Below are 26,060 nucleotides of genomic sequence, written 5' to 3'. Positions count from 1 at the left end.
ATCAAGGGATAACAAAAAGCCAGGAGTGGCCGTGGTAGTGAGCCAGTGATGGATATTTAGCGCTTTGGTAGTATTGTCCCTTGCTTTCCTTCCAGGGACAAAACCAACCTGATCCAGGTCAATTAATTGAGGGAGGAGGGGCAAGATATGGTTGGCTAATATTTTGGCATAAATCTTGAGGTCTACGTTGAGCAACGAAATGGGGCAGTAGTTATTGACTAGCAGTGGGTCTTTATTAGGTTTAGGTATAAGGGTAACACGGGCTTCTAAAATATCTCTATGTAATTCTTTGGTTTTCGTAAGTTGGGGTAAAGGTATTAACCAAATGAGGGATCAAGAGATCCAGGAAAGTCTTATAGTAGCTTACAGTAAAGCCGTCAGGTCCCGGGCTTTTTCCAGGCTTCATTTGTTTCAGGGCAATCAGGGTTTCATCAACAGTAATTGGGGTGTTTAAAGCAGCGGACTCTTCGCATGTGAGGGGAGTGGGAGCATATTGTTGTAGGAATGTGCGGATAACGGTCGCACGATCTGTCTGAGAGGTAGATTGTTGTGGGGAGGGGAGGTTATATAATTCTGAGAAATAGTGGACAAATTTGTCCATTATGTCTTCCGTCTTGGAGAATTTTTCACCTGTATTATTTCTGAGCGCAACGTATGGTGTGCATCGCCTTCTTAGCCTGTAGGGCTCTAGCTAGCAGCTTTCCTGACTTGTTACTATGTTCATAGAAGACTTTCTGGGAGAGGGTGAAATTCCGTTTCATTTTTTTATGAAGCTCTGCCAGAAGTTCTTCTAGTGCATTCGTCAATTCTGCGAGTACATTAGCAGCTAAAGAGGCTTTGTGTTTCTTTTTCAAACTGTGTATGCGTCTAGTCAAAGCATCAATATGAGCTCTTCTAAGTTTGTTTCGTGAGGCCGACAGAGATATAAAATCCCCCCCTACGCATTTATGGGCTGCCCAAGGCGTAATTGGTGTGGATTCTTCCCGGGAATTTTCAGAAAAATAATTGGTGAGATTTTTGGAGATTTTTTGTACAGTCAGTGAGTAATGAATTGTCGAGACGCTAAATGCGCTTACGGGCCATAGTGTCCGGAATAGACAGGGTCATGGAGATTGGGTTGTGATCCGATATGATTTTGGGGTCAATGGTAGCTTTAGTTAGGAAGGATAATTCATTTTTTGAGAGAGAAAGAAATAATCAAGTCGCAAATATTTGTTGTGGGGGGGAGAGAAAAAGGTAAAGTCTTTTACGTTGGGGTGTAGTGTGCGCCATGAATCATGGAGCAACAGGTCATGGAATTGTAATTTGATCGCGCGGAGAGTCCTATACGCCATAGTGGAGGCGCCTGAAGAGGTGTCAAGGGAGGGGTTAAGGGCAACATTCAGGTCTCCGCCGACAATAAGGGCGCCAGATTGAAACAGGGTTAGGTGTTGGAAGGTATTGCGCAGGAAAGTGACTTGATGCGTGTTAGGCGCATTATCGCATATATATTCACCAGAGTTATGGGCTTGTTATATAGCGTACCTTTCAGAAATAGAAACCTGTCCTGGGTATCTTTCAGAGTGTCATCAACTTGGATTGGGCAGTGCCTTGAGATTAGAATAGACGCCCCCTTGGATTTAGCATCATTGTTAGGTGCGTGATAGACCGTGGGAAAGTGTTTGCTATATAGTTTTGGAACGCTGTCAGCCCTGAAGTGAGTTTCCTGGACAAGAACAATATGGGCTTTGGAGGGTTGTAATGCAGATAATAATTTTGTTCGCTTTTCGGGCGTGTTAAGTCCTTGGATGTTAATAGAGTATAGTTTGAGCTGTTGGTAGGGAGAAGTATCCTGTTGCGGTGCCAGTGTTGGATTCATAGTTGCCCGTTCGGGGGGGGGGAGTATGTAGATGAGAGTGCGAGACGATGTGTCCGTGTATACAGATGGGCTAGGGAACGGTGTCTACCGTCAGAAAACCGATGAGACAATAGGAGTGGGGGTAACACCCTGTCTCGGTAGTAGGAGGATCGGTAGATGTACATTGCGGGGACAGCAAACCTACCCTATATCGGGAGAACTTGCTGCTAGCCCCCACCGTGTGGGGGTCGGCTCTAGCTTGACCGTGAAGATGAATCGAAAAATAAAAAGAAGGTGTATCGCTATTATGCTGACTCACGACACTACAGGCTAAAGATGGAGGAGAAGGTGAAGTTTAATTGTATGGGGAATCAGGGGAACCTGCCGCTTGTCAATCGATTAAGTAGGTGCTTGTAAATATCTCGGGGAGATGCAGAACGATGCAGCTCAACAGTGCGAAATCAATCTGAAATGTGAAATGTGAACACTAGTGTACAAAACTAAAAACTATAGGCACAACCACGGGCTGAACCAGCCCCACAAAATAGAAAAATGTCTAATTCAACTGTAACCTGTAAAAGTGAGAAACATCTGATGCCTAGCAATAAGCAAACATATTTACCACTCAATTGGAAAGGGTGGAGTAGGCACCCCCTTCCACGGAATCCAAAATATTGATGCGCCCAGTATAGAGCGAGTAATCCGATTGAAAGGGGGAACCGCATAGGCTAAGCAATGCAGAAACATAGTGTTATTTCAAACTTGTCACATACAATCCGAAAAAGAAAAAGAGGAGCATACTTCCTGAACGAAACCGGTGGGTGTAGAGGGCACCCCAGAGTATGAGGATTACGGTATATCCCTCAGAAGTTACCATCTGGAACGGCAGTTATTGTAGCTTACCAGTTCTGTAAAGAGGTGAGAAGACAGTACCTCCGATGGCTAAACACAGAAAGCATCATCTTAGTTCCATAGGATCACCAGAAACATGCGGGGTGAAATAATAATGTGTACGGATGATCTTATAGGAAAGCTACACGAGTTCCAAAGCGTGTCCAGAGTGGGTATGTGTCATCAAGAGGAGCTGCCGCTGACATCATCCAGCATGGGCCGGTTGTCTTGCCGCAAGGAATTGTGGGGGTTGTAGTAGAAATCACTACAAGTCCGTGGTCATGCAGAATTGGAATGGACAGCGGGGATAGTGACACAGAACTGGGGAGGAGAAAAGCAGCGTGTATATCCGTAGAGCTAGCAGTTGACTGCGTGTTAGCATTGCGGGTATAGAAAGATTCGGTATAGATGAGAATGATAGTATAGACTTAAGAGACACTCAGCAGGGTATGCTCCAAATGTTCAACATGAAAACAGTGAATAAACTGTGTGGTTTCATTTTATTAGACAGGTAAAGTGACAGGTACCTGAGGGCGCAGTCAGTGATCTCTTCTAGCTCTCCGAGAGCTTGGTGTATAGGACGGGCTATGAGAGCGGTGAAGGCCCCTGGGCAAGCCTCGAGCATCGGAAGCTGACGGAGATCTGTGCCGCTGATAGCTGCTAGCTTGGGCATCCATTGGTTCAGCCAATGGCGGATCCTTTTTCACCGCAGAGCGTCGGAAGTCAGCAAACCAGTTGGGAACATCAACTAATGGAATGTTGAGGTTGCGACAGAAGTGAGGCAAGTCTTCAGGTACTCTTAAGTGCGCGGTGCGACCCTGGACGGAGGCCAAAAGACAAAATGGGAATTTCCATTTGTAGACGATACCGTTTGCGCGAAGCACGTCTAATAAAGGTCTCAGATCCCTTCGGTGTTGCAGCGTGATGCTTGAGAGATCTTGGTAAATTTGGATCGTAGAACCAGCATGGGTGATGTGTGGCGTACCCCTGGCCTGTTTGAGGATGTCTTCTTTCAGTTTGAAATCTGGGAGACAGCATACTATATCCCTCGGAGGGTCTGTGTCTCTACCCTTGTGTTTTAATGCACGGTGGATTCTGTCCATGGCTATGGGGGTTTGCGGCGGTCTGTTCAGCAGATTATTAAAAATGCTAGTTACAGAGGGTAAAAGTTGGTCACCTTCGATCGCTTCTGGAAGGCCTCGCACCCGTAAATTGTGGCGTCTCCCCCTGTTGTCAAGGTCTTCCATGCGGATATGAACCGCTCGTAATTGTAAGGTGTGTGTGTCCACATGATGCGTCGTCTTCCTCAGTTGGGAATCTTGTTTAGATAAGGCGTCCTCCATCACACCCACCCTATCAGTCAGGGAACGGATGTCCAAGCTGAGCTCAGAAATGGCTGCTGAGAGGGTATCCTTGATGTCCGCAGCAATGGCTCGCAGATCATGTATGCTGAGCTGCGGCTGTGAGGACAATATAGCAGGCTGTGAACTGCCAGACTCAACCCCTGGTATAGAGGGGGAAGATAGTGGCGCGTTATGCGGAGGAGACGTCCGGTCCTGTATGAGGCCTTGGTGAGCCATTGCCATGTTTCCCCTGTTCGCTCGGAACAAGTCCGGAATAGTGCTGTTGGAAGTGCGCGAGTTCCCCCGGGGAGAGCGGGAGCGCGATGCTGAGGAGTTCCTTGATGCAGTCCCCATTAGAGGATGTGTGAAAGACAGTTAAAACCTCCGATAGACAGATAGCACGTCGTGAGGCAGCGGGAGCTCAGGAACTAAGCGTCCATCTTCTAGTCAGGCCAGGCCATGCCCCGATACCCAACATGTTACACTTTTAAACTGAGCCCGCTCGTGGAATGGCGACAAACGACGGTACGTAAAAATCTCTATAGGTGCCGCTTAAAAAGGTTTAATGGTTGCCCATTTAGAGTTACAGAGGAGGTCTTTTATGAGAATTATTTCTGTCACTCTACCGATCGCAGCGATACCTCACATGTGTGATTTGAAGACCGTTAACATTTATATATGCATTTTCTTTGGTGTCTGAGAACACGGGGATGGGGCGCTTTACATTTTTTTTTTATTCTTATTTATTTTATTTAATATTGTCCCTTTAAAAAAAAAAAATCTGATCACTTTTATTGCTGTCACAAGGAATGTAAACATCCCATGTGACAGTTGTAGCCCTAACCCCCGAAGGTGCTGCTGGTTAGATTTTGGACTTACCGTCACCTTCTGCTTTCCTCGTTGCATGTCTAGGGGTTCCCGTGGTAGATGGCCCAGTAACTTGAGAGACCGACACTTGAATGGATTTTATTTGCAAAACGTAGACAATGAACAGTCTCTTAAATTGGGATCAGAGGGTTGGAAAGGAAATTCAAAGTACTCTTAGTGTCAAAGTCAAAAATGTTGAAGAACTTGCTTACTTTGACTGAATCCAGAGAATAGCCATTCCCAACTGGATGATCACTCAGGTTGGACAGTCCCTCTTTCACAAGGCCTAGCAGACAACAAGGTGCTTCCTCAGGAACAAGTCTCTGCCACAGACATTGTTGTAGAACGTACAAGATAATGTCTCTGCCATAGATGTTGTTTTAGAACGTACAAAATAATGTCTCTGCCATAGATGTTGTTGTAGAACGTACAAGATAATGTCTCTGCCATAGACGTTGTTGTAGAACGTACAAGATAATGTCTCTGCCATAGACGTTGTTGTAGAACGTACAAGATAATGTCTCTGCCACAGACGTTGTTGTAGAACGTACAAGATAATGTCTCTGCCACAGACGTTGTTGTAGAACGTACAAGATAATGTCTCTGCTATAGACGTTGTTGTAGAACGTACAAGATAATGTCTCTGCCATAGACGTTGTTGTAGAACACGTAGGGAAACTTTAGCTTGAAAACACTTGTATGATATCTGGATCTTTCAGCCAGCTTGGCCATATCCACAAGACCAGATTCTCTCGGGTACTTCAGCCCTTCCAGGCTCTTACTAAGAAATCAACCCGTACGTGGTCTTCTGAAGAGTCCTCCCCTGGAATGCTTGAAGTCACTGGGTCTCTCCCGAACCGGAGATGGCACCCAAACACCTCAGAATCCTTCTTTTTGTTTCCTTACCTCGGGATAGCCAGCCCTGAGACATCAAAGTCAGGTGGATCGGCACCCCAGGCCATAGCCTTCCTGGGGGCTGGTCAGGAGGACCAGGACCATGAAGTCCGTACATCATTCTGGACCGGAACCCCAAACCACGTGACGTCCGTATCTTAAGTACCCTCTCCCAGAAAGTACAGCGAGAGAGCCTCTCCCACTGGGCTGGCTCAGAGAGAACGTAACTTAAGCACCTAACCAGACCATAGATCCATGCCTGCCAGAAGAGACAGTGCCCCTTGTGGCCAGGCTGAACATCTCACAGTCCAGTCAGACTGATGCTGAAGTCTAATTTAGATAATTGTACCCGAACCAAACTGCAGTTTTGGCAATTTTAAAAGACACCAAATTCCTCCTTTTCACTTAAAAGTATTCAAAACGCCAAAATTTGCGTCACTGAATACTGTCTTTTTTTTAAATCGCCACCATTTGCAGCCAAGTAAATCGGAGACCCGATCAGCGGATTTGCGGTTGGTCGCTCAGGCCTCCTGGTGGAATGGGAGACCTGGGCAGAGCAGCGGAAGGAGGCGGGAGGCTGTCCCTTCACCGCACCTTGTTATGATGGCTGAGCCGCATCGGTTGTTATCAATAGATAGCCGACCGCTCGCTCTAAAAAGTGGTAAAAAGGGTGAAGAGCCTGCAGCTGCATATCATCCCGGTACAACCACTTCAACAAAATGATGTGCAGGTACGTGACTTTGCGTGAAGTGGTCAAAGTGCCAATTATTCTGTGCAAAGAAAAAAAAACCTCTAATAATGTTCAAAGTGCCAAATCTTCAAATGTGGCATAAAATTGGTGAATGATATAGACAGAGGAATCCCAAATCAAAATACTGGTGGTGACACAGGTGCTCCACACCGGCTTAATTACCGTCCAAAAGTTCTCACGGTGATCCCTTGTCTGTGCTCCACCATATATAATAATGGATGGAGGCTTACCAGATGAGGAGACCCCCAATGAGGTCTAGCCACACATTAGTGGGCAACACCCCCCACACTGTAGGTATGCAGGTAACCCTTCCTTCACAACCCTGGGTTGGAGGATATAGCAGTGATGCCAGCGTGCCCGCCGGGAAGGGTGATCATTTCTGAATGCATGATGTATTCATTTTATTTGTGAATGACTACAACTACGAGGCCGCATTATCGGTGATCTTTGGATGACACATCTATAATACGGGTCCTGTGAAGGGAGTGCTACCTACATACCCACAGTGGGGGGTGTTGCCCACTAATGCGTGGCTAGACCTCGTTTGGGGTCTCTTCATCTGGTAAGCATCCATTCATCATTATCTATGGTGGAGCACGGTCAAGGGATTACTTGGAGCACTTCTGGAATTGGGATTCCTCTGTCTATATGATTTACCAATTTTATGCTACATTTGAAGATTTGTTATTTTGAATGATCATTATTTGAGTATTTTTATGCTTTGCACAGAATAACTGGCACTTTCATCGAAAATATTCAATCTGTATATCTCACCTGGCACTTTATTGAATATTATTATTGATGAATGCACATGTTTACACCTTTACATCTATATATGAATGAATTTCCTTTTTTGCCCTTATAACACTTTATTCTCATCTGTGTATGAAACTTCATGATTTTGATGATTTGAATATTACACTATATTGTCAAAAGTATTGGGACACCTGTCTTTACACACACATAAATTATCCTGGTTTCCCAGTTCTAGTCCATAGGGTCCAATATTGAGTCGGCCCATCCTTTGCAGCTATAACAGCTTCAACTCTTCCGGGAAGGCCGTCTACAAGGTTTAGGAGTGTGTCTATCCAGAAGCATATTTGTGAGGTCAGGCACTGATTGATGAGAAGGCCTGGCTCACAGTCTCTGCTCTATTTTATCCCAAAGGTGTTCTATGGGGTTGAGGTTAGGACTCTATGCCAGTCAAGTTCCTCCACCCCAAACTCACTCATCCATGTCTTTATGGACCTTGCTTTGTGCACTGGTGTGCCTTAAGAGTTCCCTTCACTGGAACTAAGGCCAAGCCCAACCCCTGAAAAACAACCCCACACCATAATCCCCCCTCCTCCAAACGATTTGGACCAGTGCACAAAACAAGGTCCATAAAGTCATGGATGAGCGAGTTTGGGGCGGAGTAACTTGACTGGCCTGGAGAGAGTCCTGACCTCAACCTGATAGAACACCTTTGGGATGAATTTGAGAGGAGACTGTGAGCCAGGCCTTCTCCTCCAACATCAGTAACTGACCTCACAAATGTGCTTCTGAAAGAATGGTCAAACATTCCCATAGACACACTCCTAAACCTTGTGGACAGCCTTCCCAGAAGAGTTGAAGCTGTTATCGCTAAATAAAAAATGTAACGTCCTCTGAGCCACCACTATGAGATCAATAAGATCTCATAGTTAGTGCACATGTCTCATAAATCATGCAGAGGTAATCAAATCAAATATATAGTACACTGTGCTATCAAAATAAAAATCTAAATAATAGAATATAATATGCTATAAATCAACAGCAATAAAGTGGTATTCCTGCAGTACATAAACATACATGCAATATTGCATGTAGCGCTGGTATCCTTGCCTACTAAATTATATTATCATGTATAATGAAAGTGTATGGACATTTCTATGGCTTAGTGTTTGGCGCCATCTAGTGGCCAAACACTGATAGTGAACTTGAACAATATTTGCTTTCACAAAAGCACTGAGCTGATTACAGGGAGTGACTGTTATTTACCTTGGAGAGTTGACCTTTTTACACATGGACACCCTCTCTGACAGTGCATGCTGGGTAGGACATAAATGGAGCCCAGGTGGCTATCTTAGGTTTCTTGGCAACGCATGGCCTGGTGTGAGGATTTGTGAGGAGGCCTCCCGGAGGAAGCGACCTGCAGCCTGAGCAGAGATTGTGTGTGTGACCTGACGGTGCCAGAGACACAGTGACCAGATTGGGAAGATCCAGAGACACTCATTTGAGCATTGGAAGACTGGGTCCATTCATCTGAACGGAACGGAGTGATGGAGCCGACTGACCTAAAAGCAAGCTGCAAACACCGGACCAGAGCCACCGTACAGAGCTTCCGATCCAGTTGGTGAGCGGGTTGCGGCCCACAGTTTATTAACTTTTGCACCTAGTCAGACTTATATACTGGCCTCGCTGGGATCCATAGTCCTATGGAGGAGGAGTATAGCAACTGACACTAGGCAGGCATAAGGCCTATCTGCTACTGCAACTCAAGCCTTGTATCATAGTTATGGAAGCAACACCAGGATCATCTTTAACTCAACTTTAATTACTTAATGGATTACAAATTGTAAGAAATTATTATAGCTAGCAGAAGACAAGAAGACTAAAGACTGGATACTTTTGATGAGATCTCACAAATAGCTATAAAAGTAGGGGGAGCTCCCTTGTATTTATATTGTTCATAATTGTTTATCAAAATTCATTGTTATGCTGTTCTATTTTGGGATGACAGCACAATTATTGTAATTACCTGTTTGCTAATACATACAGTAAAACATACTTTGGTTAAGTACCCCATTGTGTGGAGTATTGTTTTCTCCCAGCATGTGGAGCCAGTGGATCCTGAGGTGACAATACAGGTATATTGTGTTATATTATATTGTACTGTATTGTATTGCATCACAGCTGTGTCAAGGGGACTGAGTCAAGTTAGTGGGGTTTATAAGCAGAGTGCAGGCCCAAATCAAACCAGCAGCTCCCTCGGGGGTCAGTGCTACATGCAAATAAAGTGAAAATGTAAATTCACGTGACAAATTCTGTAAATATAACATCCATAAGATGGATAAAAAAGCAATCAGAATCCTTAAGAAAAAAAAAAAATAATATATATATAATAATATTAACATATACATATATATAACACTACTCCCATATCACTAACTGCAAAGCTCTTCCCACAATGTTCCCCAGTGCACCCCTCTACCAACACTGCCCACCCCTTCCCCCTCTGCACCCCTCTTCCAGCACTGTTCATCTTTTGAACAGCACCCTACACCCAATCCTTACTGGTCATGGTTCCCTCTTTACAAGGGATCCTCTCAGTCAGATAATCAACATTGAATTTACCTCTTTTATATCATTGCCCTAATAACTGCTACACTTGTTCACAAGATTTATTTGAATTTGTCTTTTATCTCTTTTTTCTTTTTCCTTTTTTTTTATTTAACTAGTTGCTGACCGCCGGCCGTCAAATGACGGCCAGGCGGCGCAGCTATTGTGGCGGGAGGCCGTCACGATCGCGCGCATCCCTGTTTCTTCGGTGGCGGCGTGTCACGGAGACACCGCTCGCCACCGAAGGGGGTGAACAACCATTCGTTATGACTTCATCACGGCCGATCACAGATGGTCACACCCCCTACGTGCACGGCGCATGCGCGCGATCGCGAGCGCGCTGCGCGTGCACGTCGGTGGCGGCGTGTTCCCCGGGAACACTGCTCGTCACCGACACTGGTAAACAGCCATTAGCTGGCTGTTTACCCACGTGATCGGCTGTGATCCTTTCACAGCCGATCACTAAAATGTAAACAAACCGCGGTAACGGGATGTTACCGGGTTCTCCTCCTCACACACCGATCGTGTGTGAGGAGGAGATTGTGGTAACATCTCGTTACCGCAAACAGTGTACACCAAACATACTGATTGCCCCCCCCCCCAATAAAGAGGACCTGTCACCACCCCTCATAGTACCTGTCAATCACAGTCCATCAGAGTACCTGTCACAGTCCATCAGAGTACCTGTCACAGTCCATCAGAGTATTTGAGTACCTGTCCCAGCCCATCAGAGTACCCAAGTACCTGTCCCAGCCCATCAGAGTACCCGAGTACCTGTCCCAGCCCATCAGAGTACCCGAGTACCTGTCCCAGCCCATCAGAGTACCCGAGTACTTGTCCCAGCCCATCAGAGTACCCGAGTACCTGTCCCAGCCCATCAGAGTACCCGAGTACCTGTCCCAGCCCATCTGAGTAACCGAGTACCTGTCCCAGCCCATCTGAGTACCCGAGTACCTGTCCCAGCCCATCTGAGTACCCGAGTACCTGTCACAGTTCATCTGAGTACCCGAGTACCTGTCCCGGCCCATCAGAGTACCCGAGTACCTGTCCCGGCCCATCAGAGTACCCGAGTACCTGTCCCGGCCCATCAGAGTACCCGAGTACCTGTCACGGCCCATCAGAGTACCCGAGTACCTGTCACGGCACATCAGAGTACCGAGTACCTGTCACGGCACATCAGAGTACCCGAGTACTTGTCACGGCACATCAGAGTACCCGAGTACCTGTCATGGCCCATCAGGGTACCCAAGTACCTGTCACGGCCCATCAGGGTACCCGAGTACCTGTCACGGCCCATCAGGGTACCCGAGTACCTGTCACAGTCCATTAGAGTACCGAGTACCTGTCACAGTCCATTAGAGTACCGAGTACCTGTCACAGTCCATTAGAGTACCAAGTACCTGTCACAGCCCATCTGAGTACCCGAGTACCTGTCACAGTTCATCTGAGTACCTGTCACCGCCCTTCAGAGTACCCAAATACCAGTCACCAAACCATCAGAGTACCTGTCACCAGGCCATCAGAGTACCTGAGTACTTGTCACCAGGCCATCAGAGTACCCGAGTACCTGTCACCAGGCCATCAGAGTACCCGAGTACCTGTCACCAGGCCATCAGAGTACCCGAGTACCTGTCACCAGGCCATCAGAGTACCCGAGTACCTGTCACCAGGCCATCAGAGTACCCGAGTACCTGTCACCAGGCCATCAGAGTACCCGAGTACCTGTCACCAGGCCATCAGAGTACCCGAGTACCTGTCACCAGGCAATCAGAGTACCCGAGTACCTGTTCCAGTCCATCTGAGTACCCGAGTACCTGTCACAGTCCACCTGAGTACCCGAGTACCTATCTCCAGCCCATCAGAGTACCCCAGTACCTATTTGCAGCCAAAGTCTCATAGAATATACGTTGGGGTGTTTACTTTCCAAAATGGGGTCATTTTGTGGGTAATTTCACTGTCCTGGTGGTCCAGGACCTTCAAAAGTGTGATGGGTAGGAATTAGACATGTGCATTCGTTTTCGTCCGAATGCATTTTCGTCCGAATTTCAGCTATTTTCGTTTTCGTTTTAACAAACGATAACGAAAGCACAAAATCCGAAAAACGAAAGATCTGACATAAATAAATGCTTTATTTTCGTTTTCATTGTTACAACAGTTCGATATAGAATAGGAGATTCGACATGACTCTGACAACAATCTGTGTCTATAGAACCTGTGGTCGAATGTGCTTAACCTTACCTCTATTAGTCCAAGATTATATAGAGAAAATATTCGACAGAGAAAAAAGATTTGACAGAGAGAAAAGATTCTGCAAGATACTGTCCTAAAAAGTGTTTGGGGACCCGGGTCCTGCCCCAGGGGACATGGATCAATGCAAAAAAAAGATTTAAAAACGGCCGTTTTTTTGGGAGCAGTGATTTTAATAATGATTAAAGTGAAACAATAAAAGTGTAATATTCCTTTAAATTTCGTAGGGGGGGTTGTCTATAGTATGCCTGTGAAGGGGCTCATGTTTCTGGTGCTTAGAACTGTCCCTGCACAAAGTGTCATTTATGCAGGAAAAAAAGTCCTTTAAAATCACTCGCAGCTATTATGAATTGTCGGCTCCGTAATACAGAGAACACTCATTGAAAGTCATTGATAAAAAAATAAATAAATAAATAAATAAAAAAAAGCGTGGGGGTCCCCCAAATTCAATTACCAGGCCCTTCAGGTCTGGTATGGATATTAAGGGGAACCCTGCCTCAAATTTAAGAAAAAATTTGACGTGGGGTTCCCCCTAAATATCCATACCAGACCCTTTATCCGAGCACGCAACCTGGCAGGCCGCAGGAAAAGAGGGGGGGACGAGAGAGCGGCCCCCCCTCCCTCCTGAACCGTACCAGGCCACATGCCCTCAACATTGGGAGGATGCTTTGGGGGTCCGTGACACCTAGTAGGAATGAAATAAGATGTGTCATTTATGCTCCTAGAACGCCTGAACGTACTACTTCAATGTTTGGCCCATCTATGTGGCCAGGCTGTGTAAAAGTCCTACACATGTGGTATCGCCATACTCGGGAGGAGTAGCAGAATGTATTTTGGGGTGTAATTTTTGCTATATACATGTTATGTGTTAGAAATATCTTATAAATTGACAATTTTGTGTAAAAAAAAAATGCGTTTTAATTTTTTTCCACATATTCCAAAAACTTCTGGAAAAAAATGAACCGTTCAAAAGACTCATTATGCCTCGCAGATTATACGTTGGGGTGTTTGCTTTCCAAAATGGGGTAATTTTATGGGAAATTCCATTGTGCTGATACTCCAGGGCCTTCAAAAATGTAATAGGTGGTTGAGAAATGAGATGCGTAATTTTTGCTCATAGAACGTCTGAAGGTACTACATCAATGTTAGTGCTCTGTATGTGGCCAGGCTGTGTAAAAGTCTCACACACGTGGTATCGCCGTACTCGGGAAGAGTAGCAGAATGTATTTTGGGGTGTAATTTTTGCTATATACATGCTATGTGTTAGAAATATCTTATAAATTGACAATTTTGTGTAAAAAAAAATGCGTTTTAATTTTTTTCCACATATTCCAAAAACTTCTGGAAAAAAATTAACCATTCAAAAGACTCATTATGCCTCACAGATTATACGTTGGGGTGTTAGCTTTCCAAAATGGGGTGATTTTATGGGAAATTCCATTGTGCTGGTACTCCAGGGCCTTCAAAAGTGTAATAGGTGGTTGAGAAATGAGATGCGTCATTTTTGCTCGTAGAACGTCTGAAGGTACTACATCGATGTTAGTGCTCTGTATGTGGCCAGGCTGTGTAAAAGTCTCACACATGTGGTATCGCCGTACTCGGGAAGAGTAGCAGAATGTATTTTGGGGGGTAATTTGTTGTATACATATGCTGTGTGTGAGAAATAACCTGATAATATGACAATTTAGTAAAAAAAAATAAAAAAAAATAAAAAATCTTCATTTTGCAAAGAATTGTGGGAAAAAATGACAACTTAAAAAAACTCACCATGCTACTTACTTAATACCTTGGGATGTCTACTTTGTAAAAAGGGGTCATTTGGGGGGTATTTGTACTTTCCTGACTAGTTAGAGTCTCAAGAAATGAGATACACCTGATGTACTGAAGGCCTGATCAGAAGTGATGAATTTTCAGTGATTGGCACCATAGATTGTAGACTCTATAACTTTCACAAAGACCAAATAATATCCACTAATGTGGGTTATTTTACCAAAGATATGTAGCAGTATAAATTTTGGCCAAAATGTATGAAGAAAAATTACTAATTAGCAAAAATTTATGACAGAAACGAAGAAAAAGGCATTTTTTTCACAAAATTTACGTTTTATTTTATTTATAGCACAAAAAATAAAAAACCCACTAGTGATTAAATACCACTAAAAGAAAGCTCTATTTGTGTGGAAAAAAGGACGCAAGTTTCATATGGATACTGTGTTGGATGACTGAGTAATTTTCATTCAAAGTGTGAGAGCGCTGAAAGCTGAAAATTGGTCTGGTCAGGAAGGGGGTGTAACTGCACTGTACTGAGGTGGTTAATTTTCTTTTTCTTTATTTTCATTTGCCATTCAATGTATACCTTCCTTCTCACAGCATACATAGATTGTTGGATATATAGCTATTGTTTTTTTTCTGAAATTCTTTCAATAAAAATACAATTTATAAAAAAAAGAGAGAGGCCCATATAACCCCCAAGTCAATAAACGGAGGGCCGGCATGACAGGGGTTAATGGGGGCTTAAGGAACAGGGAGTTAATGGCAAGAGGGGGTGTTTCAGGGATTAGTTAGGGCTGTTCAGAGTGGGTATGGAGATGGGGGTGGAGCTTTGGGGGAAAGTGAGTTGGGGATGGAAAAGGGGTGGTCTTCAGCTAGAAGGGGATGAGTGTGGAACAACTTCCCACCCTCCTGTCCTACATTTTGGGGGGCATTTTTGTGTTTTGTTTTGGGGGACTAGAGCATCCTAGTGAGCAGGTTGTCTCACTTGGCGGGTTGCAAGGTCCTTGTAGGTCATATGGGCATATAAAAGGTATGGTGTAGGGACCCGTCTGAGGTACGGCTCCCAGTTGGTGTATGGGTACCTGCTAACTGTCTCAGAGTCGGTGGTTTTGAGACTGGAGACCTTAGAAGTGACTAGCAGGTACGGTTCTGGTTTTATGCCTATTGGGACCTTGGGCTCCATTTTCTTTAATAAACTGTATGTTATGTTTTGAAAGGTTATTGATATGTTATTGGATATTTATATTTGTAATTTACTCCAATTATGTGTGGTGTGGTCATTAGATGAAAGGGTGGGGATATTGGTATAGCAGGTAACAAGCCATAGTTGTTAATACCATAGAAAACAAAAATAGGGAAAGGGGCCTATGCGTGGAACACTCAAACCACGGACCAGCCAAACATCCCCCAGTGGAATAAAGGACTATCTTGATACCCAGAGAATATAACAAGTATAATTAAAACGGTTTTTATTTAAACAAAAAATATAAAGATTAAAAACTTTTGTTGGCACACAGCATAGTTACATCACACAGTCGTGTATTCAGATAGTATGATTAGTGTCCAAGTTGATCGTTTGTTTAGCTAGTTTCGCTACTGTTTGTCGCTTCTTCAGGAAAGTCTTGATACTATCTACAATTAAACATATAGCGTCAACATTGAAAATAAAGTGTACAGAGCACATTTCAAAATTCATAATATACAGTGTATTAATTGATCATAGACATTACAGAGTGAGTGGCTAACCGCTATGGGATACCGTGTTGCGGGCAAAAATTGGAGCACGGGTGGTCCCTACCCACTGGGCTTAACCACCCTTGGGGCGGACACGGAATGTTTAAATAGAGCCAGCTAAGAAAAAGAAAAAAAAAGAAAAGTAACACCGGTGCCGTCAGTCTTGGGCATTCTCACATTATTGGAACATTGATATTTTTAAACTCAGTAGCATTATCTACATACCAGTGTACTTATCAGCAATTATCATAATATGGTCCACATTGGAAATGGCTGCAGAAATCGCAGATAATCCCTAGAAGTATGGCTAGGTATGGTGATTGCATAGGGTTAATCCCCTGTCACCAGTACCCAGTTCCAGAGACACAAGAAGCCTTTGTTTTGTTCAAGCCAGTGGTGTTAATCCTGGTAAGGCAAATGTCTAATATGTTAGACCCCCCCAATGAAGAAAAAGATCAATGGAGGCCAAGTCTGTAAAAGGTAATTACCGGAAAATTGATCGCCGTCTGCTGCGCCAACCATCCATGTGGAGAAGCCGCTCTAGCAGGGGGCCATGATGGCTCCCCTTTTAACCTCCAACCCGGCGGCATCAAACAAACGGCGCTGGGCGCCGAGCGATGACGCTGCCGTGTCAGCCGTTCCATGTTCACATGCGCCTCTGATCACCATGGGGATTTCCATGTGATCAGACGCTAACAGACCGGGCCCTCTCCCGAACGGGGGAGGAGTCCAGGTCTGCTGGAGAGGCACATGCCCGCCCCTAGGAGCTTCCTCCTAATGCTCCACAGTCCGCATAGGGAAATCCCCAGCAATTCATCCCAGCGCACTGCATTACAATTTAAAAAAGAGAAAGGTAAACAAAATAACATAGAGAACAATTCAAAACATGTTTAAAGTGACCTTGTTTCATCTCACCAAGCTTTTAAAGATATCTAGGAAAAAGTAAAAAAATAATAATTAGGATAATTAAGGAAATATTCGCCCAAATTATGGAGGAATAAGCCATAAAGGAAAGAGGTGCCGCAACAGTACTCACAAAATTAGGAGATCAGGCAACGTGGCCCGTTTCCACAAGTGGTGGAGGGACAAGGCTCAGATGGGAAAGGTGGGAACCGGAAAAATCCACAAAGTGGGAGGAAGCAGGAAAAAAATAAAATAAATAAAAGTAATTGGAATTCTGTTAATTTAGGCACATTTATTTATTATCTCTGGTAGGGTGGATAACACACCCAGGACCGTTTAAGGTCTGATTTATCTTCTTTTTGCTCTTACAGTGCCTCATAATTATTTAATAGAACTAAAAGTGGCCTTCAGTAGACTATATACTCTACTGTTAATGTAATCTCATCTAGATGGTTAATTATACATTTCTAAGCACTGCCGCAACGAGTGCTGAAATGGGAGTTTAGGGCGTGGCCTATAAAGCCAGTGGAGTGATGGACATACTTGGCTCAGATTGGTCTGGATTTATGTTATCTATTAAGACAGGTTGTCTAACTAATTATAAGATTGAGGATGAAACCAAGTTGTTCTTGGAAAGGATGTTCGGTCTGCTTAAAAAGAAGTCACACCTGCATTGGCATACGCAATATTTTGAACAATATATTAAGGAAAAGGTAAAAAGGTAGTGGTGCGCGGTACTATGGTGAAGAATCTAGTTAAAACAGGTTTAATATATTCAATAGGTACTCAAAAGATTAAAAGATAAATGTAATATCGTCTCCACTACAGGTAATAAATGGAACGTAGAAAAAGAAAAGATAATATATGTATATAAAAAATATAAAAAATATATATATATATGTATATATAGTGAGGGACCCTCACTCCTATGCGTAGTAGTATTTTGAGTGGTGGACAAATGGATAAGAAAAACAATTAATGCTAAATAAGACTGGTGGTCCCAATGCGATTTTTTAGGTAGCAGAGTTGCATAAAGTGGCAGTGCTGAATATAAAGAAGGTCCGTGAAAATAACTACTACTGTATTTGTTTCAGTGACTAAAGTACTATACATAAAATAGTGGACGAAATAAAAAATATATAAAGTGAATCACCATGCGATTTGTTAAAAATGACGAAAACGCATACAAAGTGCTAGTGCTGAACAATAAATAGATCTGAAAAGAAAATCTGCTAAGTCAAAGTATATGTGTAACAGTGTACAAAAGTAATCATTAGCTAGATAAGGCAAAAGATGTAAGTAATGCTTGCCTTGTGACTAAAGAAATCGCATATGGTGTTAAAGCCAAGGGAGGGTTAAGCAAAGTGACTCTGTGCGGGTGTCTTTATACCATAGACTTAAATATCGGTGCAGTGCACTAAATTGAATCATACAATCAAAGAAAATAAATCAAATTGTTGAATCAAAACAAAAACGCATAAACGATCCAAGTGTTGGTGAGAGGGAAACAACCCTCTGGGAATAATCCAAAACAGAAGGAAAAAAGGTGCACAGTGTTTAAAGCTATAAAAAATATAAAAAACAACAATGGAACAGTAATCCTAGTTAAAATTGTCCATTCAGCTGGTGCGACAACAAGTGGCGATTAGCCCAAAATCGCATGTAACAAGACAGTCGCCTGCAATGCTGGTGCTTAAAATATATGTGCACTATAAGGTAGAGATTTAAACAGTGATAATGGTGATGGTGGATATCTCCCACGTGGTCCTGTGTAATCAGAATATGGGTGTCCCCTTACCTTACAGCTGTAAGGTAACAGCATATGGTATATGTGTCCTCAGGGTTCCTGGTGGTCCTTATCCCTCGAGGTCCTATTCACGTGTCCCCGGGTCCTGGCGTCTCCTGCCTGCTGTGCCGTATTGGGCTCTGTAAGTGGTCCCTCAGCGGTACTTCAGCGTGGGGGGGGGGAATTGGTGGTATACCTCGGCGGTTTTATGCAAGGGATTAAACAGATAAGGAGGAAGGGAGCCCCATAGTATAGTATTTTTCAACAGTATTGAAATTTATTTATAAAAACAGCTTTGGTACTCACAAACAGACAGAGTTTTTGTATGGTGTATAAACGAGCCTCGAGCTCGATTGCGTCACTTCCGGTAGCGTCCCGACTAGTGTTCGTCACGGTCACATGACTTCATCAGGGCCCTGATGAAGTCATGTGACCGTGACGAACACTAGTCGGGACGCTACCGGAAGTGACGCAATCGAGCTCGAGGCTCGTTTATACACCATACAAAAACTCTGTCTGTTTGTGAGTACCAAAGCTGTTTTTATAAATAAATTTCAATACTGTTGAAAAATACTATACTATGGGGCTCCCTTCCTCCTTATCTGTTTAATCCCTTGCATAAAACCGCCGAGGTATACCACCAATTCCCCCCCCCCACGCTGAAGTACCGCTGAGGGACCACTTACAGAGCCCAATACGGCACAGCAGGCAGGAGACGCCAGGACCCGGGGACACGTGAATAGGACCTCGAGGGATAAGGACCACCAGGAACCCTGAGGACACATATACCATATGCTGTTACCTTACAGCTGTAAGGTAAGGGGACACCCATATTCTGATTACACAGGACCACGTGGGAGATATCCACCATCACCATTATCACTGTTTAAATCTCTACCTTATAGTGCACATATATTTTAAGCACCAGCATTGCAGGCGACTGTCTTGTTACATGCGATTTTGGGCTAATCGCCACTTGTTGTCGCACCAGCTGAATGGACAATTTTAACTAGGATTACTGTTCCATTGTTGTTTTTTATATTTTTTATAGCTTTAAACACTGTGCACCTTTTTTCCTTCTGTTTTGGATTATTCCCAGAGGGTTGTTTCCCTCTCACCAACACTTGGATCGTTTATGCGTTTTTGTTTTGATTCAACAATTTGATTTATTTTCTTTGATTGTATGATTCAATTTAGTGCACTGCACCGATATTTAAGTCTATGGTATAAAGACACCCGCACAGAGTCACTTTGCTTAACCCTCCCTTGGCTTTAACACCATATGCGATTTCTTTAGTCACAAGGCAAGCATTACTTACATCTTTTGCCTTATCTAGCTAATGATTACTTTTGTACACTGTTACACATATACTTTGACTTAGCAGATTTTCTTTTCAGATCTATTTATTGTTCAGCACTAGCACTTTGTATGCGTTTTCGTCATTTTTAACAAATCGCATGGTGATTCACTTTATATATTTTTTATTTCGTCCACTATTTTATGTATAGTACTTTAGTCACTGAAACAAATACAGTAGTAGTTATTTTCACGGACCTTCTTTATATTCAGCACTGCCACTTTATGCAACTCTGCTACCTAAAAAATCGCATTGGGACCACCAGTCTTATTTAGCATTAATTGTTTTTCTTATCCATTTGTCCACCACTCAAAATACTACTACGCATAGGAGTGAGGGTCCCTCACTATATATACATATATATATATATTTTTTATATTTTTTATATACATATATTATCTTTTCTTTTTCTACGTTCCATTTATTACCTGTAGTGGAGACGATATTACATTTATCTTTTAATCTTTTGAGTACCTATTGAATATATTAAACCTGTTTTAACTAGATTCTTCACCATAGTACCGCGCACCACTACCTTTTTACCTTTTGTCTTCTCCAATTGGGGTTCAAGTACCCCATTTCAGTGTGTGCAGCGGTGCAACAATTAGATTACTCTTTGATTAGGCGCAGGAATATTCTCTTTTATAATATATTAAGGAAGAAATTTGTCCATTGTCCATTGTCCATGGTCTTTGGATCCAAGTTTTTCCCACTATCAAGGACCCTTCCCCTGACTTTAAAAAGGTCTGGGAAAATACCTTAACTAAATGTAGTGTAGAACTAATGACTCAACTAACGACACAATACCATGCAGATATGGCTTCTTTAGACGGCGAGATTGAGCGACTTAATGAACAATTTCCTAAAATTATGGAATCGCCTGTCTTGAAGGAGAAATGGAAGGAGGTCAGGGAACGATTAGAAGCTTTAAATAAAGAAATCATTGTTAAAAAACAAGGTAAGTTTGTCCAGGACAAACTCGCCTTTTCTGAAGGCTACGCCTACAAATAGGGGAATAAATTGGTAAGGAGGAAATTTCCACGGATGTGAGTACCTAAAGAAACTATTACTATCACGGATTGCACTGAATCTGATTCTTCAATCTCATCTTTTTCCTCACAGGTCACTTCACAAACCACAAACTCACGCGCATTGGGTCCCCCACGTAAGAGGTCACTCACTGGTGGAGACCATCCAACGAAGGACTCCAAAAAAGGCAAGAAAACGGGTAAAACCGTTAAAACACCCCAATTAGCGCACTCAGATTCACAGGGTCCCAGCACAAGCACGCAGATGTCTACCTTACACAATATCATTCCCAAAATATTACACACCAACACACAGGCTCTATTTCCTAACCTTGGTTTTTACCACCAGCCACACCCGAACCACACCGGCGGGGGAGTCTAGACACGTATGTGTTAAAAACCCCTCTACGGAATTAAGATTGAACAGTTCACTAATTAAGACTCATGCCAACTTAGATGAATTGAATATTATCAATTTGACTCCATACACCTTGACCCGAGATGAGGAATTGGTACTTCAGCTAGGACTTGGTTTCAGTCCCTCGGAACCCATTAACATTTACAAAACCATTAAAGATTTGTATTTATTTGCTCAGAACCTGACTTATAAATTTATTTATGACAAGGACAGACGAAATCTGAACCTTGAAAAAGAATTGGCTGCAAACACAAAACATTACTTGAGGCAAGAATTTAGGGCCTTACGTGATCTAATGCTATTGTATGATGAGGGATCGGTTGAGGAGGAGTCAACTATGGAGACTTCGTCAGCTCCCATTTCCCTACCTCACACCTCTGTAGGACATACCAAGAAATATATATTTAAATTAAACTCACAAACGTTTCCAGACCTTATGACCTGCCCTACGATATGGGCATTCCTAGTTGCAGCAATAAAATCTTTAAAAAAGCAGGAATGGCCAGACTCATACTCTAACGTAAATTACAAACAGAAAAAAGCATTACTGAAATTACAAAAGAGAACTGATATTATTATTTAAAAATCAGACAAAGGTGGCAACCTGGTGTTAATGACACATCAACAATATCAATCAATGTGTTTGAAAATATTGCTTAACCAAGTTTGGTATACTCCTATAGACCAATCAATGGTAACATCATTTATATCCGAATTTAGGACTCTGGTTATGGAAGTCCATAGGCAAGGTCTGATAGATGACAAAACCTTCAAGTTCATAAATACAGCTAAGCCCCGAACTCCTACATTCTATGCACTTCCAAAAACGCATAAGAATATGGATAACCCCCCTGAATGCCCTATAGTCTCAGGTATGGGGTCACTAACCGAGAACGCGAGTAGGCTAGTTGACTCCTGCCTGATGCCTCGTGTAATAAGTTTACCCTCTTATATAAAAGATACCACTGATCTCTTGCAACATCTAGAGGGGGTGCAGATCCCCCCGGATGCCCTCCTCGTGGCATTGGATGTGGAGGCGTTATACTCTAGCATCCCCCACGAGCAGGGCGTCCGGATGGTGAACACTTTTCTCATGGAACAAGACCATACCACCTGGCCATTCAATAATTTTATACTACACCTCTTAGATTTTATCCTTAACAAGAACTTCTTTATTTTTTATGGATCAGATCTATTTACAAACCCATGGCGTAGCGATGGGGACGTCCTGTGCACCATCATATGCAAATCTATATTTGGGTGGCTGGGAGTGGGAACGGTCAATCTTTGCCGATGAATCTCTACAATTTTATTTAGACTTTATACTTTGTTGGTACAGATTTATAGACAATCTCTTTATTATTTGGACCAGTACCATTCAGGCTCTGGAGGATTTTGTTAGAATATTAAATATCAATACATTCAACCTAACTTTTACATACACCTATCATCCAGAAAACACTGCTTTTTTGGACCTCAATATCATCAAGGATGATTCCGGTAAATTGATTACCAACTTATACCGGAAATCAACGGCCGGCAACACTTTGTTGCATGCCACAAGTTCGCACCCCCGTCCTCTAGTGCGCAGTATACCGTACGCCCAATACTTAAGAATAAGAAGGAATTGCACTACAGATCAGGACTTTCTTTCCCAAGCCCAAGCGCTATGTGAGTGTTTGCTAACTCGAGGTTATACACGTTCTAATTTAAGGAAAGCTTTCAATAAGGCCCATAGCCGTACACGAGAGTCCCTATTATATGGCCCTCCCTGGCCAGATCATCCCCCCACAGTTAAAATTATTACTAAATACTCTATGCACCATAATACACTTAGCCCACGTACACACGGTCGGAGATTTTGGCAACCAAATCCGTCGGATTTTGCCCGTCGGATTTAGTCCAACGGATTGTGTCCGAAACTGTTGCATACACACGGTCGGGCCAAGTTGTCTGATTTCGCAGGTGGCCAATAGGGATGAGCTTCGTGTTCGAGTCGAACGTACTGTACGTTCGACTCGAACATTGGCTGTTCGTCCGTTCAGCGAAATCCGAACTCTTGGTCCGTTCCCGTCAAAATTCGTGTGGCGCGCACGGCCCACAATGCACTGCGATGGCGCAGTGCATTGCTGGCTCATGATTGGCCAAGCATGCACTGTGACCCCGCATGCTTGGCCAATCGCAGCGCCAGCAGCGAGGAGAGCCATGATTGGCCACAGGCATCCTGCCTGTGGCCAATCATAGCTCAGGCTGTGTAGTGCACGCCCCACACTATATAAGGCCGCCTTTGAGGCGGCCTCGTGTAGTGTGTTGGCATCTGAAGCAGTGGGTGTTCTGTGTACCTTCAACACAGTACACACCGATCGTTTTTGGCTGATTTCCTATCTTGCTGTTGTGTAGTGGTTATTGTCTGTGCCCTGACCGCAGTATACACCACTATATTCACTATTCACTTCACTATATTTATATATCTTTAATAATAGAGCTTGCAGTCAGTAGTGTTAGGAGATAGTGCGTGCTGTCTGCGTGCTCTGTACCCAGTACATACCGCTATAATCCACCTACATAGCTGTTCTCTATTTGAGCCCAATTGCCATCTGCAGGAGTTATTGGAAGTTGTGTGTGCCTCCAGCACAGCACAGTATACATCTGTATATACCCCTTTATCTCTGATGTTTTCTGGTTATTGTCTGCGTGCCCTGACCGCAGTATACACCGTGATATTCACCTCACCTATATAGCTAGTGGTCCATCTTTAATAATAGAGCTTGCAGTCAGTAGTGTCAGGAGATAGTGCGTGCTGTCTGCGTGCTCTGTACCCAGTACATACTGCTATATCCACCTACATAGCCGTTCTCTATTTGAGCCCAATTGCCATCTGCAGGAGTTATTGGAAGTTGTGTGTGCCTCCAGCACAGCACAATATACATCTGTATATACCCCTTTATCTCTGCTGTTCTATAAAAAAGGCATCTGCAGGAGTTAGTGGGTGTTGTGTGCCTCCAGCACAATATAAACTACCCAACTACTGTTTTACCCAACTCCCTTCAGGCCATTACCATGTCTGGAAGGCCAGCAAGGAGAGGCAGACAGGCGCAAGCCGATAAAAGAGGGCAAGCAGGCTCTGTGTCTAGAGACAACAGTGCTGGTCGTGGACACGGTGCATTGTCATCAGCACGTGGCCATGGGACATGCTTGTCCTTCTTTTCTGCAGCTGGACATGTTGAACCGCAACATGCCAACGACTTGGTAGAGTGGATGACCAAGCCCTCTTCATCCTCCTCATCCTCTCTCACCCAGTCTCAGGGTAGTAGCAAAGCAGCTGCCAACGCATCGTCTTCCCTCCTCTCAATGTCATCATCAGTGACTCCTTCCCTAGACCCACCACGTCCTCCTGAGGAGTCTCCTGAACTCTTTGAGCACAGTGTTGGGTACATGCTCCAGGAGGATGCCCAGTGTTTGGTGGGCTCTGATGATGACACTCAGCTAGAGGAAGGCAGTAGTGTGAGCGCAGAGAGAGGGGATGCTCAAGAAGGACAGCATTCTGGCAGTCATGTTCCACAAGCTGCAGCATACTGCCAGGTTTGCTACAGCGATGAAGAGGGAGGGGATGATGAGGGCACTGACTCCACGTGGGTGCCTGGAAGGAGGGAGGAGAAGGAGGAGGCACATGTCCAACGAGGCAGGATGCCCTCTGGGGGCCAGCTTAGGGGCAGCACACCGACTGAATCACACCGCAGAGCTCCGCCTGCGCAGAGCGCTTCCTCTGCGCGTTATTCTAAAAGTTCTTTGGTGTGGGCCTTTTTTGAGACGAGTGCATCAGATCGCACCGCTGCTATTTGCAACATATGTCTCAAGAGTATCTCACGTGGCCAAAACATCAGCCGCTTGGGCACCACATGCTTGACCAGACATATGTTGACCTGCCATGCAGCTCGTTGGCAAGCGTACCTCAAAGACCCACACCAAAGAACAAAGCGGACCTCTCCTTGCTCCTCATCAGCTGGCATCTCCAACCCCACTAGACCTTCAGTCCTCTCTGACACCTGCTCTGAGAGGAATGAAGGTGTAGAATTAGGTGTGTCACAGCCAAGTGCTTCCGGGAACTCTGCTAGTGGTACACCCACGTCCGATTATAGCAGGCAAATGTCCCTGCCCCAGCTGCTGGACCGGCGGAAGAAGTTTACTCCCAGCCATCCACATGCCCAGCGGTTGAATGCTAGCTTGGCTAAATTGCTACCACTTCAACTGCTGCCTTTTCAGTTGGTAGACTCGGCCCCCTTCCGTGAGTTTGTACAATGTGCGGTTCCTCAGTGGCAGGTCCCCAAACGCCACTTTTTCTCACGGAAGGCGATTCCGGCTCTCTACCAGCATGTGGAAGGCAATGTCCTTGCCTCGCTGGACAGGGAGGTCAGCGGTAAGGTGCATATTACCGCTGACTCATGGTCCAGCAGGCATGGACAGGGACGTTACCTGTCTTTCACGGCCCATTGGGTCACTCTTCTGGCTGCTGGGAAGGATGCAGGACAAGGTGCAGTAGTGTTGGAGGTTGTTCCGCCACCACGCCTCCAAAATGCTACTATTGGTTGTGACACACCTCTCTCCTCCACCCCCTCCTCTTCTTCTTCCTCCATGGCCTCTTCCAGGTCTCTGTCCTCAGAACCAGCGGTGCTCCGTAGGCGTTCCAGGGGCTACGCAAGTACGCAGGCAAAACAATGCCATGCCGTGCTTGCGCTGGTTTGTTTGGGGGACAGGAGCCACACTGGGGCGGATGTTTTGTCAGCTCTGCAGGGGCAGGCCGAGAGGTGGTTGACGCCACGCCAGCTTAAGCCAGGAATGGTGGTTTGCGACAATGGCACCAACCTCCTCT

Source organism: Lithobates pipiens, unplaced genomic scaffold (assembly GCF_037356315.1).
Source record: "Lithobates pipiens isolate NorthernLeopardFrog02 unplaced genomic scaffold, aLitPip1_a1.2 Scaffold_41, whole genome shotgun sequence".
NCBI classification, from domain to species: Eukaryota; Metazoa; Chordata; class Amphibia; order Anura; family Ranidae; genus Lithobates; species Lithobates pipiens.
This window is presented reverse-complemented; position numbering follows the sequence as displayed.